Source organism: Gorilla gorilla, chromosome 14, assembly GCF_029281585.2.
Source record: "Gorilla gorilla gorilla isolate KB3781 chromosome 14, NHGRI_mGorGor1-v2.1_pri, whole genome shotgun sequence".
Lineage (NCBI taxonomy): Eukaryota > Metazoa > Chordata > Mammalia > Primates > Hominidae > Gorilla > Gorilla gorilla.
The window spans coordinates 79,313,671-79,333,243 of NC_073238.2; positions in this window are offsets into that span (position 1 = coordinate 79,313,671).

Sequence of the window (19,573 nt, forward strand, 5' to 3'; positions counted from 1 at the left end):
GTTCAAACATAATTAATCTACAAATAAATAAGGGACAAAAAAATTCACTAGTCTGTAGATTATGCAGTACACTACTAAATAACCCATGCACCAAAAAAGAAATCACACACAAAAAATTAAGAAAAGATGAACATAAAAATCAAGAAAACATTAACTCAATGAGGTCATGGTACCTCTGTATCTGATGATGAAGAAGCACACTCGAACCTTATGAATTACTGCCAAAACTGCTTTTTGACAGAGCTGACAATTATATTCATGTTAATTCAATAGTTCCAGGGATGTATTTTTGGTTTATTATTATTATTAAGTTTAATGCTGCAGTCTACTGTCAGCAATAATGCACATATTTTATTTAACTATATACTTACAGTACTTTTGAAATAAGTCAGTGGTAGATTTACCCAAAGAAACACCTGAAGGTAATACAGTGACGTGGTTCAATGCCAGGAATCTTAAGTCATACTACTTAATTTCACATCCTACATAACCTTGTGGAAATTAGTTAACCTCTCTGACTCCTAGTTTACTCATCCGTTTGTTTAAATACACCTATTATATTACTTAAATATACACAAGATACATGTATCAGTGTAAAGTCTCATTGATGCTTTTATTCTCCATATTAGCCATAGCTGTCTTCTAGTGACTTCTAGTGATATTTAAATGTCCTAAGACATTCTTTCCATTTCATCCCCTTACTGTGAACTTTATTCTTATTATTGTTTTCTAAGTTATCTTCTCTATGCTCTCTCACTTTTCACTCATTATTATTCCAAGAAGAAAAAAAGTACTAGGATTTCAAGGATTTGTAATTAAAATATCAAAAAATATTAAATTGTAGAAAAATAACTCAGGGGCCTGGGGTGGTGGCTCCTGCCTGTAATCCCAGCACTTTGGGAGGCTGAGGTGGGTAGATCACTTGACTTCAGGAGTTAGAGACCAGCCTGACCAACATGGTGAAATCCCGTCTCTACTAAAAATACAAAAATTAGCTGGTGGCAGGTGCCTATAGTCCCAATTACTCTGGAGGCTGAGGCAGGAGAATTGCTTGAACCTCAGAGGTGGAGGTTGCAGTGAGCCGAGATCATGCCATTGCATTCCAGCCTGGGTGACAGCGTGAAACTCTGTCTCAAAAAACAAAAAGAAAGAAAGAAAAATAACTCAGATTACCCAGATATAAATTGAGAAATCAAAATATTCAAAATTGAGAAAGAACTGGAAAGGTGACTAAATTGTCCAATTTTCACCTGGATGTTTGACACAGGAAGCTATCATATTATGAGCAGAAGTGACACATGAGCCTAAGGAGGTTCATCTCAACCTACCCTTGTTTCCTGGAATTTCCAAAAGTTCAGCTAATTAGTGAGTTCCCAGAAGTGCTGTCAACATACAAGCACATTACATGCCCTCTTGACACAAAGTGCTATATCTGGGAACACAAATGGTACCAAAAACTTGTTGTTAAATTTGTCATTTAGGTCTAACTTACTGGTCACTGACATTTTACTTTATTCTACTTAAGTAAAATTTCCTAAACCTTTTAAATTCTACTTATTGGAAATGCTTTAAAAGCTATGTAATTATTTTACTTAATCAGTAAATTCATAAAGAGGGCAAAGGTATCATACCACCTTAAAAAGGGCTTTCTGAGATTGCTGTTTGGTATAAATATGAGATTATTTTAAGAAAGAACAAAACACCAATAAAATGGTTTTAAAAGAGAAATTTGTTTTCTTTTAATTAAAAACATGTTTTAGGATCCATTTCTTTAAAATGTTTAGGCTGATTCTTTTGTTGTCATCGGTCTATCATTTTCACTGATAACACTGATTTAAGTGTTAACACTGGGCAAGTATTAAATGACAAAATCAGCTTTAAAGTAACTAGCAATATCTTGAAAATTACAGATTTCTATATTTTCTCTTATATTTTCTGATGTTACCATTTTTGAGGGGAGAGTTTATTGTTGTTGAGATAGTGATGCATATGTGAATTTTAATAAGATTGTCAGGATATATAAACTCTGGAGATTGCTGCTTGTCTTTCACAGACGAAAAGTTCTTGGAAAAAACAGAGCAAACAGTTTAAATTGAGAAAGTAAAGTGGTATTGTTTGCCCTGTGCGTGGATTTAGCAGTAAGTGAAACCTTCAGACAACTCCAGAAAGAGCTAATGTATCTAGTAGCTGGTTTGTCTGTAGGAGAGTATAGGCTATCCTGATAGCCTTGTGTTAGAGGAATTATAAACAAAAAGGCTGGAGGAAACCAATATTTTTTAGGGATTTTGACAGGCATCCCATGGAGGAGCACATGTACAATACTTTATACCTGTCAGATGCCAGCCAGGTTAGTTGCTTTATCAGGAAAAAAAAAAAAGCAAGCTGATAACTGAGAATTGTTTTCTGAAACATGATAAACACTATTTTTGTGAATGTATTCTCAGTAGTAGACATAGTGCTGCAACTTCTTTACTTGGAGGATAACAACAGATTATCATGAAGGTTTCAATTAAAGGAAAGCCTGGGTATCTCTTTTCTGTTTCCATTTTTCTGTTGTATGGGAGCAATCTAGGAGATGCAAAGTGATAAAATATCTATAACGGTGGTTCACTTAGACGTAATAATGGCTTTAAGAGGAGATTGGTAAGTGGTACATCCTTTCTAGATAAAGTCTCCATGGAACAAACCATATATTCAACCCCAAGAAAGAAATCTAGACATATGAAAAGTGTTTTTTAATTTTAGTACTTTTAAGAAAAAGTCACGTGTTATTTTCTAGGATTCCCTTGCATACCACAGCAAGGACTAACTTTTTCACTGTAAAATAAAATGAAAAGTTGATAAAGATGTAAGAAAACTTTGCCTGCCCAAGTGAATTATAGTCAGTTCCTCTGTGAGGCTAAAATGTTGATCATGTAAATTTTACCTAGGGCTCCACAGATGTGAAATAATTGAGCAAGAGGGATGACTGAATAAATTATTTTTAAGTTGCTACCAAATGGTACCCTGGGTGCACTATAGTGATAGAGGTCAGCTAGACACTGATGAATGAGATTTTGGAATTATGCTTGACCTTGGTGGGTTTTTAAAGAACCTCATTTTATCATTTTCAGGAAATGGGAGGTGGAAACTCATTCGACACATTGCAATTTTCATCTTCACAGGAGAGCTGTTCGATTCTAAGTATGCAATTGAAAAAAAAAAAGATCTTGCACTTTTCTATAGGCTGGTTTGTAGGCAAAAGACCAGAAGCTAACTTTCATAATTACAATTAAATTTATCTAAAGTTTGACCAGTGACAAAGCAAACCCACTGATATTTCTTGCGTTAAGAATACAGTTTGTAAGGTACAGCAGCAAGTACACATCACAAAATGGGATTGTATACATACACACCTATATTCAACCAAATAGTTGTAACCTGCATCACTCCATTTCATAATTCAACATATTTTGAATATTATCTCTGATAATTTTGGACTAAGAAATGTGTCCATGGACATTGATGTTTTTGACTATATAGCCTAGAGGTGATTTGCCTTATTTTCAGGGCTTCAAACATGTTCAGCCAAGACTTGTATTGTGATGCAGAAAAATATAGCAACTGAACCTAAGTCTATTTCTGCACTACTTACTCATCATTCAAAAAGCATTTATTTGAAGTCTGGTATACCATAGATTAAGACAGACACTCACACATCGATGAAACTACTGGTACACTATGTTCTCACTACCAGTGTAATCTTTGGATAGATTTGAGGGTAGAAGATACTGTGTACTTTCCCGTGTGTGGAACTGGGTAGAACTCCTTTATGCATGAACAGAGCAAGCAAATACTATTCTTTACTTTTTATCATTTAGATAAAAATTGGTAGATCATCTTGTACTCAAAATATCCCTTGAAAATAGGTGAGTGCTAAATGAAAAATCATTTCTAAAAATTCAGTTCTGATAAAATAAAAATAAAAAACTTTTCTGATAAGCAGCTGGTAGAAAAGTCTTCTAAAAGGGAACTAGCCTTTCTGTTCTGCTTTGTATTTGGCTGGTTACAAGATTCTGAGAGAGAAGAGAATAAACAGAAGATGTGGATTTTTGTGGAAAAGATGGTAAAGATGTAAATTTTAAGAAAAGTTGATATTTATAAGCTCACTGCAACCTGAAATTGGCCTGAGGACAACCAGATAATTGTTAGTAGGCAGCCAAAACTAAATTTTGAGAATGAAATAAATGCTTTTAAAAGACCCTGTCTCATTCTGCAATTTTATGGCATTATAAAAATTGCAAGCCAGTAGCTGATAGTTGATAGTTGAAATATGTAAGTTCCATAAATGTATACAATTTTTTTGAAAAAAAAATCAAAATTTATCAAAGAAATGCAAATGAAGTCTATGGTACGATTTTTTTACCCTTGAAATTGACAATTATTATAAAGTATATTAACTTTCTTGAAGATGCCTGGAAAAATTGGTCACTAGGACTTTCCTAACAGGGAAGTAATTCAGTACATATTCTAATATAAAACTGAGGCAGGATAGTCAACCATGTCCTCAGGACATGGCAATCATGGAGACCACACCATCAATGCAAAAAGCCCCAGCATTTGCATCGCAGTCAACCTCATTCAAGCAGTTATCTCCAGTAAGGAATTTCCCCTGTAGAAAGCATGCACATTTTGATTTTACCTGTCCTGAGACTGAATCTTTGCTTATTATAATAGCAAAAAACACACCCCTGGATGGAGATTTGAGATGCTAATACGACATGCAATGTATGAACAAACATGTACAGCTATTGCGCATGTGCCCCCAGAGGACCACTCAAAACATGCTTATTAGTAACACCTCTTTTCACCCTCTTATGTATAATCGTGTAAGACTCATATAAAGGGAGTTTCCCCAGAAACAGTTAACACTTTCTTATCCTTAGGAACAGTGCGCTCTGAATCATCTCTCTCAGAGTGTACTGTCTATTTTGCACCTAACTTTCAGAGTATTCTTTTTCCTTTGCAATAAATATCTCTATGCTGCATCTCCTTGCTGTATGTCCCTAAAATTATTTTAAATTGAGAAGACAAGAACTGAAGTTTCACAACCGTCATCAACACAACCTGGCAATATGTATGCAATCAACAAAGTCATTGAATGCCCTAGAAATAGGTGGGATTTGGTGCAAAAAAATGTCCAACACTGTTGCATACTTGCCCCAGGATCAATAATTTGATCCTGAGCAAATTATTGACCATCTCATTTGCCTCAGTTTCCACATCTGAGGAGTTGAAATGGTAGTCATACTATGCACCTCATGGGGACATTGTCACGCTAAACATTTTAATTTCCATTAAGTGCTTAGATTGAAGCCTGGCCTATCAGATATACTCAGTAAGTGTCACATAATATTCACAAGCTCTAAAATGTTAGTTACTATCTAGTCATTCCACTCTCTGGGCATGGTTTCCTGAGAAAATTATCAAAGATACACGCAGAAATATATAAATAATGCAGTTTTCAATAATATTTATATAATCCAGATTCTAGAAACAGCAAAAACATCCAGCAATGGGCAACTGGCTAAACAAATGTGTCTATGGAGCCACTAAAGTATCTTTATCAAACAGTTTTTTAAGTGCCACAGTACTGCATTTTTAAAAGGCCATAAAGAGCACATACAGAAAAAAAATGTAGTTTTGGTTAATAAAACACTTATAGCACAACTCAAAATAGAAAGAAATAATTCATATGTTGACAATAATTATTTTTTGATTGATAGATTGTGGGTGAGTTTTTACCATATGCACGCAAATATTTGGTAGTCTCTTCCATGTTTCTATGCATTATGGGTTAAATTGTGTCCCCTGATATAGTTTGGACATGTCTTCCCATCCAAATCTCATGAAGAATTGTAATCCCTAGTGTTGGAAGTGGGGCCTGGTGGGAGGCTATTAGATTATGGGGGTGGATTTCTAATAAACGGTTTAGCACTATCCACTGGTGCTGTTCTCCTGATAGAGAGTTCTTGCAAGATCTGATTGTTTAAAGTATGGTACCTCCCCCCACCCCTTGCTCCTTCTCTGGCTTTGTGACTTTCCTGTTCCCCCTTCGCCTTCTGCCATGATTAAAAATTTCCTGAGGCCTCCCCAGAAGCCAAGCAGATGCCAGCACCAAACTTCCCACACAGTCTCCAGAACTGTGAACCAATTAAACCTCTTTTCTTCATAAATTACCCAGTCACAGGTATTTCTTTATAGCAATGCAAGAAGGAAATACTACATCCCCCTAAAATTGATATATGTTGAACTTTTAACTCCCAGTACTTCATTCAGAACCTGACCTCATTTAGAAATAGCATCATTGCAGAACTAATTAGTCATGATGAAGTCATACTAGAATAGTTGAGCCCTCAATCCAATATGACTTGTGTCTTTATTTTAAAAGGGACATTTAGTGACAAGTACACACAAGGAGAGCACCACGTGCAGATGAAGACAGAGATCAGAATGATGCAGCAGAAACATGTAACACCAAAGGTTGCCTGCAAAGCAGCAGAAGCTAGGAAAGGGGACTGGAAAAGATTTTTCTTCACAAACCTCAAAAGGAGCAAAACCTACCAACACTTTAATCTTGAACTTCTAGTCTCCAGAACTGTGAGACAATAAATTTCTGTTTTTTAAGCTGCCTGGTATGTGGCAATTTATTTTTTACAGCAGTCCTAGGAAACGAATACACTATGCTTTAAAGTTTTATGCACTAATTATGCTTCTTTGTAACAGGAAATAAAATACTTTGCTATATTTATGAATATCAGTGCTCATTACACAGAAGATTCCACTCTCCAAAAAAGTCTCTTTCTTTTGGTTGTATTGACCCTGAAGAGGTCTATATCATTCTGTATGAGAAATAAGAAAATGTCATGTTTTAATCATGGCTAGATGCACTGAGCTTTATCTTGGTTTCAAAGACAGTTATTTCTTGGGGCAGTATAGAAGGAATTAAATTCATGTTTTGTCATTTTTTTTCTAAGTAAATTCGAATTCCATTTATGTATCAGTAAAAGGATTCTTTAAAAGAAAAATCATGACTCATAAAAATATACAATTTTACTTCAAAAACACTATTTATTTCATTAATTAATGATGGCACCAGTAAGATATCACAGGTGGCTCAAAGGATAATCCAAAGAGCCACATATATTTTAACAAAAGCATAGACTGACATAAATTTAGAAATAGATGCAAAACTATAAAATTGCTTTCCACAGGAAAGTTCATTTGCATTTGCATTGTTTGTGTGTTAAAGAATTTATAGAGTTGTAAATTAGCTCATACAATGAAAGGCAGAGATAACCTGAGAGGATGCCCTAGACAATGCCTACATGTCTAACTAGTTACCAGTAATTTTCTTTGGTCCATTTCAAAGGCTTTTACAGTTTTTCCTTATAGTACTCTACTATGTTGGCTAATATTGTTGCAGCTAGACACATGCAGGTATTGAGCACTTGATATGCGCTTATTACTATTGAGAAACCAAAATTCTTAACACAAACCTCACTAAACTAGTTGCTGTCAGAAAAATTGAATCAGATGAAATGATTTTTGCCTGCACAATGATGTAGCATTTTAACAAACTAATTTGAAATTTTATGTAGGCAGTGTGAATTACAGTGATACCTACACAAATCAAAGTTTTAAATTAAAATACCCTTTACTGGTTGGGTGCGGTGGCTCACGCCTATAATCCCAGCACTTTGGGAGGCTGAGGCAGGCAGACCATGAGGTCAGGAGTTCGAGACCAGCCTGGCCAATATGGTGAAACCCCGCCTCTACTAAAAATACAAAAATTAGCTGGGCGTGGTGGCATGTGCCTGTAGTCCCAGCTGCTTGGGAGGCTGAGGCAGGAGAATTTCTTGAACTCGGGAGGCGGAGGTTGCAGTGAGCCGAGATCAAGCCACTGCACTCCAGCCTGGGTGACAGAGTGAGACAACATCTCAAAATAAATAAATAAATAAATAAAATACCCCTTACTTTAATTATACTCTATATTAGTTTTATATTGCTGTGGCAACAAACTGCAACAAACTTCATGGCTGAAAATAACATAAATTCATTATCTTACATTTTTAGAGGCTAGAAGTCCAAAATGGGTCTCACTGGGCTGTGGTGAAGGTGTTGGTGATGCTAAGCTCCTTGTGGAGTCTCCAGGGCACAATCTGTTTCTTTGCCTATTTCAGTTTGTAGAGGACATCCACATTCCTTGGCTCACGACTCTATTCTACCATATTCCAGGGCAGCAGCATCAGGATCAGTTTTTCTTATACTACTGATTCTCTGGTTCTCTTCTGCCTCCCTTTTCCACTGAAGAACAATAGTGATTATTTTGGGCCTACCCAGATAACAGAGAATAATCCCTATATCTCAACCTTGATTTCACCTGCTACCATAATTCCCTATTATCATACATGCAAGAAAAGATGAACTCAGCCTGGGTTGTACACATCCCTGCGCATTATCAAGAAAGACTTGTTTCAAGAATTGGCCCCTGACTGGCTCCTGGGAACAGCTCTTGAATTCTATGGACTGTTCTACCTGATATGAATGTTTTTGTATGATTGTGACCTTGGCTCACACTATACTAATTTGATCACGTTTTATACTAAAAATATGAATTTATTGTGAACAGTTATTTTTGCTCTGGGGGTCAGGAATCTGAGTAGATGAGGTCAGCCACGCAGGCACTGTATACCAATATGAGTGACCTCTCCGCAAAAAATCCTGGACTCAAGATTCAGGTGAGCTTCCCTTGTGGGCAACATTTAAAATGTGTAGCTACACATCATTGTGGGGTGAATTAAGTGTGTCCTGTGAGACTCTTCTGTGAAGAGACACCTGGAACCCAGGGCTTGGTTTCTTCTGAACTATACCTTTTGCACCTTTTCGCTTTGCTGATTTTAATCTGTGTTCTTTCCCTGTTATCAACTGTAAGCAGGAACATAACAGTTTATGAGTCCCATGAGTCTTACTCTCAATGATTACTGAACGTGAGGATAGTCTTGGGAAGCCCAAGTATACCATATAACTTTACATCATTATAGGTTCTGGAGATTAGGACATGGCCATATTGGGGGATTGCTAGTCTACCTACAACATAATATAGTTTAATTCATTTTTTTAGCTTACAAATTAACTATGAACATTTTAAAAAATTAAAATTAATGCATACTTCTGAGCAGAATCAAGTGAAGATGCAGAAACTATTACCAGGACTGTCACAGTAAAAAGAGAAGAAGAAGAAGAGGAAGGGAAAGAATAGAAGAAGAGAACAAGAGGAACAGGAGGAAGAGAAGGAGGAAAGAGAAAGAGGAATGACATTGTAATTCGCTGCTACATGACAGAATGTAAAGGTTCTTCTTTGCATGATAACTTTAAAGGTAATAAAGTGGACACTCTTAAAAGATACTACTTGCAGAGGCATAGTGAATTTTATAAGAAGAGTCAAAAATAATCCGTAAAACTTATCACCTAAAATCTGAATTAAAGTAGAATAGAAGTTTCTTAATTTTAAACAAAATCTGAGCTTGTAAATTTGGAGAGGTGCAAAATACAAATAAGAAAACACTTTTTAGCTGAGGTATTCACTCAATATTTAAGTTATATACATCTTAGAAATGTCAGAGAAAAGACAAATTTTTTTTTTTGTAAAAGTGAGAGACATTTATTAAACATTCAAACAATTAATTGCCTATAGAATACAAAACCTAGTTAATAATATGATAGATTAAAGGATTCAAAATTTGAAAAATTATATGTAGCTTTCTTTAGATTGAGTTCATGATATGAGACATTGACAAATTAATGTTGGGCGTATGTTTTGTTTCAAATGACTTGTAGATTTAAGAAGAAATGTAATCAATTTGTGTCATATGAAATCAAACCATGGCACAGATGTTTTACAATCATTTTATCTCAGTATATTAAAAATAGGTTTTATTATCTTTGACCATGCTTTAGCTATATAGCTAAAATTTTGGCCTGGAATTTTAATACAAGAGACAGATAATTCTCTTATTGAATATGTTTGCCTCCATGGTACATATTAAACTTTTGTGCTCAGTTCTCTGAAATGGACGCTCTATCCTGAGTGCAGTTGTAAAGAGTGTATTATGTATACATCCAGATGGTATGAATAATTGCTAGGTTATGAAAATGTTAAAAAAAAAGACTATACTTTTTTAAATCTTGTGTTTACTTGTCAATGCTTATTTGGGTGAGTTGTGGAAAAGTTTACAAAAATTTACAGTTAATTCCTCTTTAAGATTTTATTGGAACAATAAGAATATTTGCCAAATAATTATCAAAGACAAAAAACACAGCGGTTTGATTTATGTTTACTTAATAATATCACCCTGCATATAGTAATCTATAAGAATTTATGTCTACATAAAAACTTTCTTAATAAAATATATCATCATCATTTTATACACTTTTCCAATGTCCATCAACATGCAGATGATTTTAATTGTGATGGACAGGGACAGTGTTATGGCAGCAACAACTACAAGGAAAATTTAAGAATGTTTCTTTGGTATTAATACCCCCAAAATTTCTTTTCAATTTTTCTTTTCAATTTATGCAATATCCTTTTGAATTCGATGTTAATTACAACAAATTGACTTTAGTATGAGTAAATTTCCTTAACTTGTGTAGAGTTTTTAAAGTAATATACTATTACTTTGAAACCAGATTCATTATTCTAAAAAAATGAAAAAGTGCCATTAATGTATATGTGAATATCAATAGAATAAAAAATTTGGTATTTGATCTAGTTATCATAATACTTTTAAGTATATTAACTATACTTGAGTATGTAAGTTTACTGCTTTAATTGTATATTTTATGCCACCTAAATATAGGTCAACTATTTCTGATAAAGTTTTAGCTCTGAATTGAGATATTTTATAAATGTGAAATAAAAGATGGAAACTGAGTTCAAAAAAAGAATCTCATCTATTTCATTTATCACTTATATGAGTTTTATGTAGAATAATAATACTTAGAATATAATATTTTCAAATTATATTATACTTAGATTAACTCACCTGTTTCTTTTTTTAATGTGGCAATAAACATTTTCAAACTACACATGGGAATCAATTTCTTTCCCTATCATACAGTGTTGCTGTACTATAATGAATTTAAGGTATAATTGTAGGTATGTCATAATACCTTCAAGCTAATTACTTCATTAAGATGAACACAATTTTTTAAAGAACATTCTTTCTAGAGACCACAACATGGTCTCTAGTATTTTTGAATTAATAATCAATGTAAAAATGTGTAAAGCAAATAGTTGTTTTTTTCTTAAGAGGTCTAAAGACTGGTCAAAGTGATTTTCTACAGAATTTCAATAACTATTGCATTGAAAAAAATAGCCAAAAAGAAAAGTTATCTCCAAAGGACTTTATCTTATTATTTAACTTCAAATTTCCATTTATTTATTACTCCTTTATATGCTAAGCAATTTTCTAAATGGAAAATGTCTACATTCATCACATTGGATATTCAGCTCGATTATCATATATTAAAACTGTTCATGTTGGCAATAATAGATACTTGACAAACTGCAGAGACCATGAGAATCAAAGGGGTTACTGATCAGCTGCTTCCTCGCAGAATTAGATGTGTGCATGCACTTGCGTGCTTTTTAGTACTCATTTTAAACTTTTTTTCCATATATAAAACCACGTTCTAAGACAGTTGACTAGTGGAAATTACTGACATTGCATGTGAGCCTTGGAATAAAACTGCTAGGTCAAAAAATATAAAACCTTTATTGCGGCACTATTCACAATAGCAAAGACTTGGAACCAACCCAAATGTCCAACAATGATAGACTGGATTAAGAAAATGTGGCATATATACACCATGGAATACTATGCAGCCATAAAAAATGATGAGTTCATGTCCTTTGTAGGGACATGGATGAAATTGGAAATCATCATTCTCAGTAAACTGTCGCAAGAACAAAAAACCAAACACCGCATATTCTCACTCGTAGGTGGGAATTGAACAATGAGAACACATGGACACAGGAAGGGGAACATCACACTCTGGGGACTGTTGTGGGGTGGGGGGAGGGGGGAGGGATAGCATTGGGAGATATACCTAATGCTAGATGACGAGTTAGTGGGTGCAGCGCACCTGCATGTCACATGTATACATATGTAACTAACCTGCACATTGTGCACATGTACCCTAAAACTTAAAGTATAATAATTAAAAAATATATATATATAAAACCTTTATTTTCATTGATGGCTTTAGTTAACTATGATAAAATTGATCGCAAGAAAAACATGTATATCAGATTTAAATCAAAATGTATTTGAGGGAACGAATTGAGAAAGAATATGTCTGTGGGAGTTTGTAACAATGTTTCTAAGAAAACTCAACTTTTGGGAAATATTTGGAATCATCTGAAAGTCTAGATACATTTAATACATTTGTATTAACTGCTTTATCAGGATTTAATTGACAAACTGTACAAGTAAAATGCGAAATTGTATAAGTTTTGACATTTGTATGTACAAGTTGATCATAGGCATTGGATCATTCTTGTGACACTTAACTAAAACAGAGTTGAAATGCCGGAAGATAGAGGCACTCAGGACTTAGAACATTGCCCCAAAAATGTAATTATCTGCAAGCCTGGCTGCTGACACTGCCTTTTGTAATCTGAAACCGGTTTCACCTAATAGCTACTGAAATGACTAACTACAACTCTAAGACTAATTTATCTACCTCCATCACTCATCAATCTAAACTTGCTAGCTCCCTAGACCCTTACTAGTGCCAATAAACTTTCTCAAAGGGCAATATATAACATTTCTCCTTTTTGTAAAAATTCCAAACACCTCTTTGTTTTTGGAATATGCCCAAAGGCACTAGTCTGCATGTGTGTTCTTAACTGTGATTCTTTATTCCCAAATAAAATATTAATTTTAGAGATTTATCTCTACATTTTTACTTTTACTTCGACTTGTCTATGTCAAGAAACTGAAGGATCTGAGGTTTTTTTACTGATAAGCTAAGGGGTTCACATAATTACTTTGTGATTATCTCTATTCTTGCTTTCATCAATAGCTCATTTTTCGTTATTATTGATAATATTCCATTGTATGACTATACCAAAATTTATTTATTTAGTTTGCCATTTACCTTTGCATTGTTTTTCAGTTTTAGCTACTACAAATAAAGTGCTATACACAATTGTGTCCAAGTTTTTTTTTTTTTTTTTTTTTTGAGACTGTCTTGTTCTGTCACCTAGGCTGGAGTGCAGTGGTGCAATCTCGGCTCACTGAAACCTCCGCCTCCAGGGTTCAAGCAATTTTCCTGCCTCAGCCTCCCGAGTAGCTGGGATTACCGGCATGCGCACCCACGCCCAGCTAATTTTTGTATTTTTAGTAGAGACGAGTTTTCACCACTTTCATCATGTTGGCCAGGCTGGTCTCGAACTCCTGACCTGGTGATCTGCCCACCTTGGCCTCCCAAAGTGCTGGGATTACAGGCGTGAGCCACCGCGCTCAGCCTCAAGTTTTTATATGAGTATTTTTTTTCTCTTAAACAAACACCTAAGACTACAATGGCAGTACAACATGGTAAATTGATGTTAATATTTTGTGAAACTCCCAAAGTATTACCCAAGGTGGTTATATTATTTATAACTTTTACCAATAGTGCAGGAGGTTTCCAGTTTTATCACATAAAGTGTCAACACTTGATATTGCCAGTCTTTTAATTGAAGACATTCTAATTGTTGCTGATCGTTTCATACTGTGGGCTTACTTTGCATTTCCTCAACTACTAATGATGGTAAGCATCTTTTCACTTGCATATGTATTATATAAATATGTATGTGTGTGTGTGTGTGTGTGTGTGAGTTTGCACATAACCAACTTCCATCAAAAACTACAAAATAAATGTTTTCCACCTTTCCATATTTACAACTGCATTCTGGTTGTATTCGCGACTGAGCTAGATAATTTGACTTGTACTTTAAGTTCTTCTAAAATCTCCATTTTCTGAGCTCTACTGCTTATTTCCTATTCCACATTCTTTATCTGATATTAATTCTACTTTTATAATTCAAAGCCCTCATAAATGTGCCAATGACACCATCATAACACACTGAATGTCACGAGAAAACAGACTTCTGCTTTGTTGAAGATGGAGACTTGAGGATAAGTTAAGATGCTTAAGACCTCAAGCAATAACATCAAAAGAGTTGGTTACCTCACATAACAAGATGCTGGTAAATAGAGTAGTCCCGGGTTAACTCAGTAACTTGTATTGTTGCTAGGTGCCTCGTGCGTCTAAGTTTACATGTTGCCATTCTAAGCATTTTAGTTTCATCCTAAGATTTATCTTCTTATGGGCTTAAAATGCTGCAACAACTCCAGATATTATATTCAACTGCACATGGTAGTAGGAAAATATAAAGATTCATGACTTCTCACTCTTTTTAAAATTGAGAAACTTTTCCAGAAATATCCCTAACAGACACTTCTCCCCTACGTCACTTGCCTGAACTAGCAGCATTTCTATTGCCAAATAATAACTGGTAAAGAAATGTGAGCATATTTTCCCCAGATGAAGATGGTCATTCAAAAAAGAAGAGTAAACAGAGTTATTTTCAGAAGGAATGAGCTGAGGAATAATTCCAGGGTAGGAAAGGAACATCACAATAATTCCACGTAGTTCACATTTGTTCACATGAACAAATACATGTTCATCATTGGTATAAAAATTATTTAAAGTGTGAAGTATATTGATATACATTTAAAAATGGAAAATACATCTTCTAACAAAGACATATATGCTTAATTTTATGCTTGATTTCTTAAATAGCAGAATTATATGAAAGGAAAGTTCTATTTGCAGTCGATACAAAATCAAAGGTATTTGTCTGCATTTAATGGTTACTTTAGTATTCTTTAGTAGTAGTTGATTGGAGATTATTGTCCCACCTCAAAACAAAGTACCTTCACTTACTTAACACAAATACTTTAATCACTCTTCCAGCTACTGAGACTGTAGCAGTTTATGCTAGATGGGTTCTTCAGTCATAGTCAGCTAGCTTTTGTTTTCTCAATAAAGTTTGAAAATGCCCACATTATCAGTGGTGGTCTAGTGACCAACCTCATCTAAGGCCCCTCTGGTTCTAGAACCTAAGAAATTATTCCTCTCACTATGCAGATGAAGTAGACGTAAAGATATGAATTACCTTAAATGGCAGTTAGAAAATATGGCCCATGGGGAAAACTAGTCCACTGCATGCTTTTGCAAGTAAGGTTTTCTTGGAACATAATCATACGGAGTCATTTGTGTATAATCACTATGTTCACTCTACCATGGCAGAACTGAAAAGTTGTGACAGAGATTGTAATGCCACCAAAGCCTGCATTATTGTCACCTAACCCTTTAAAGAAAAATAATTGCTGACCTCTGCCTTAAATCAAGAAGAAATGAAGATACGAGACACTTGAAAATATACTAAGTAAGGTAAACTGGGTAAGTTCTTTGATTCAAGTGAAAAGAAATGTAATTCTGTCATCTCTGCGTTCTTTCCTGCACATATTTTTTACTCTCTTTTCTTTCCTGTGTGTTATTTAGACTGAAACAAAAAGAAAATAGATTTTTGAAAAGCATCCAACGGGCTTTTTTAAAGAAGTTTTCATATAGTGCACACACAAATACACATTCTAGAATATATAATTTAAAACAAGCTGGAGAACAGGATGGTGGAATATCAGTTATCTTATATGTTCTGTATTCTTAACGAAACATTGACTCTTCTTTCTATCCTTTCTATATGTAGGAGGAATATAGATCAGAAGGCACCTCAGGACACTAAAAGGTGCCAGTGTAGTTACATATGCTTTCCGTTTCTTTATACCGATAAGAGTGCAGGTAAGGCCATTCTGAACAGTACCAGGCAATATGAATAGTATTTAATAAATACTATTTGACAATATGAATATCATTTAATAAATATGAATAGTATTAGATCAATACTATTCATATTGAGATAAGATAAAGTAAGTTTCTTAATTTCTCCCAGGTTGAAATGATTAACTAATAAAGAGTATATGGATTGGGGAAAATAAGTAGATGCATCCTGTAATATCTAGCATGTAGTCATTTGAAGAACACTTAACATGCAATTTTTATTTTTTAAAAGCTGCATTTGTTGTGTGTTTGTGTATGTAAGTGCATGTGTGTGTTTGTGTCAAATGAAAAAATAAAAGTAGATCAGCAAACTCTCATGATTTCAAAATTTCCCAAAGCAAATTTATCTTATAGAAATAAAATATCGCTAATCTCTATTGACATTAACAATATTCTAAAACTTTGCATATATTTGATTGAGTCAATATTTTGTAAATGCTTTCTAGAGATCATTGATAACGAAGTTTAAAAAATAAATAAATAAATGACAAATGAGAAATCTAGAAAGCCAATATGTTTTACTTTTACTGTTTCTTATTATATGCTTGAAACAACTTCAAAAAATATTCATAGACCTAGAATTATAATGATCAATGTCTGATATTTACTAAGATGACTTTTCCTAATTATTATTAAATCTCAATTCTTTTCTTTTATGACATTTAGAGATATATAATAAAATCATTTATTAAAAAACAGAAAATTGTAAATATTTACCATAAACACAAAATTTTGATTATTATTATTATTGTAGAACAACATATGATTGAAAGACATGGACTCACAGAAGCAAACAATAGCTTTCATGACCCTTTAAAATCTATTACAGACTGTAAGACCAGAAATATTGATCATCTGAAATTTGTTCTAAGCATTCTGATACCAACTATGGGAAATAGGGAATTTAGTATGAATGTCAAGCAATTAGAATAGATCATGTTCTAAAACTTTTTTTACATAACATTTAAAAAATCATTTCAGAAACTATAGTGCTCTAATCATCTAATAAGAATTCCAGTGCAGTTAACTTCCTCCTTCTTGTTTAAGGGGGTAACCATGCTGTACATTTTACATTTCTTAAGGCAAATTTTCAGAAAGAAATATAGAAATAAGACATTCCCGTAGTCTATAAAAAATAACTTGACTCTATACTTAAAAAGCTATATTTTTCTATTAAGAAATTATGTTTAGAGTAAATAATCATTACTCTATTAGTTAATAAGGAGAACTGCTTACAATTTGTTTCTAGCCAAAGAAAATTCTAAGCTAGAGATAGGATTAAGAAGTAACATCTTTGAGCACAAATCACATTAATGCGTACTGTTAAGGTCCTGCAGAGGATCTCCTGAATAATGCTAATTATCTGCTTTCCTTTCCATTCTCTTGTCACTACCTTATTTCAGTTTCTCCCTAATTTATGATTTCCTAGTTGTTTTTAGGATTTAAATTTGCGAATTTTTCTTTTTTTTTTTTTTGATGGAGTTTCACCTTTTCACCCAGGCTAAAGTACAATGGCACAATCTCCGCTCACTGCAACCTCAGCCTCCCAGGTTCAAGCGATTCTCCTGCCTCAGCCTCCCAAGTATCTGGGATTCCAGGCGCCTGCCACCACGCCAGGCTATTTTTTTGTATTTTTAGTAGAGACAGGGTTTCGCCATGCTGGACAGGTTGTTCTCGAACTCCTGAAAATTTGCCAATTTTTAAGTCTATTCTATCACCCTTGTCTTCTTCCACACAAATTGGATCATGACCTTTCTGCATATAAACCTTTAAGGACTTCCTTCAACTTTAACAGCGTAGTACACATGTAGTACATGATTGCTATGTTTTGAAGGTTTGCCCCCTCCAAAACTCATGTTGGAAGTTAATTGCCGTTGTAACAATATTACGATGAGGGAACTTTCAGAGGCAATAGGGCCATGAAAGCACTGCCATTATGAGTGGGATTAATGCTATTGCGAAAGAGCAAGCTCAGATCCGTTTTGCTGCTTGGTTCTTCTGTCTTCTGCCATGTGAGCGTCCAACCTTCCTCCAGAAACCAAACTTGCTGACACCTTGACCTGTGATTTCTCAGCCTCAGAACTGTGAACCAATACATTTCTGTTTGTTATAAATTACTCAAGTCTCAGATATTCTGTGACCACATCACTAAGACAATGATGATGTGATTTAGACTCCAGTCATCATTTTCATTTTAGTGTCTTTACACATTTTATATCCTCCTGGATGACTCTTCCCCCCTTCTTCATTCAGCCACTTCTATTTTCCAATTCATTTAAAAAACTCAACTTAAATATCATATCCATCAGTATGCTTTTTTCTGAATCACATTACTTTTGTTCTCCTAGTGTTTTAACATCTTCCAATTATCTTGGAGTTCTTCATATTTATTAAATATTTATTTGCCTTTCTTTTCCTCTACAAAATGTCTTTGAGGGCATGTGTTATGTTTTATTGGAATTTTTGTTCCTAGAGCCCATCTTAGTGCCTGACAAATATTAGCTGTTTAAAAAGTATTTCATAAACTTTAACGAAGGCTGGTGAAATGTTAGAATAGAAATATTCGAGTTGAATGGACTAGACACATTTAAATTATACTCCTAACATTGTTTCTTCTTTTGTGTATCTCTGGCACTATGTTCATACCTCAGTTTCTGTAACACCGTTTATCAGTTACATAGAAAATCAATTTTAATTAATGTCAACAACGTTTATGGCTTTTAAAGTAGCTATCATTTCAAAGAGGAAGTACTTGTTTTCAGACAGAATAACCCAGCACAATGACTCACTCTCTGTATAGAGTAACTGAGTCAACATAGTTTTATTTACATTTTATATGTGTGTTGGGGACAGGGGAGACAGATCTCAAATCTGGTGGAGATTACAGGGAGGACTACAGCTGAGGACATAGACCTCTGCAAGATCTGTGCTTCTGATCCATGTGGGAGTGAACATAAAACAGATTAACTTTTATCCTTTATTTCTCCATATCATAATGTATTTTTTAACACTGTTTCCTTCATGAATTTTCATCATATACGTATTAACTTGTCTTATTACCTAAGAATGCTCTAATTTCAGAAGATGTATTCAGAAATGCAAACCCCTCGAGAACTTCATCTGGTTTCCAACAATCCTTTTGGAGATGATGTTACTTAGTAGATTCAGTGTCTTTGAGGGTCTAGTGTTCCACTCAGCAGCATTTAGCAGGCAGGTTAGCATTTGCTTGAGAGTAACAGATGGAAAGTCAGGCTAGAGAAACATGACAAAATCTCAGATGGACTGAAGGCATATTATGCATGAGGCAAAGTGTACAAGAATAAGGCTGGAGGGTAAAGAGTGGCAAAACAACAAGCTATATAAGCTTTGCTAAAAAATTGGTTCATAGCCAAATATCATTGAAAAAAATAGTGCATTTTGTAAACAGAGTTTTGACATGGCCCATCCCTTTTATTTTATTAAACAAGGGACCAGATGAGGAAGATTTTAATTGTTTATTTAATGAAATTAACACATTTTTATTAAATATCTACTATAGTTTTTGCAGACATTATGCTACACAAAGTTATCCAACAAG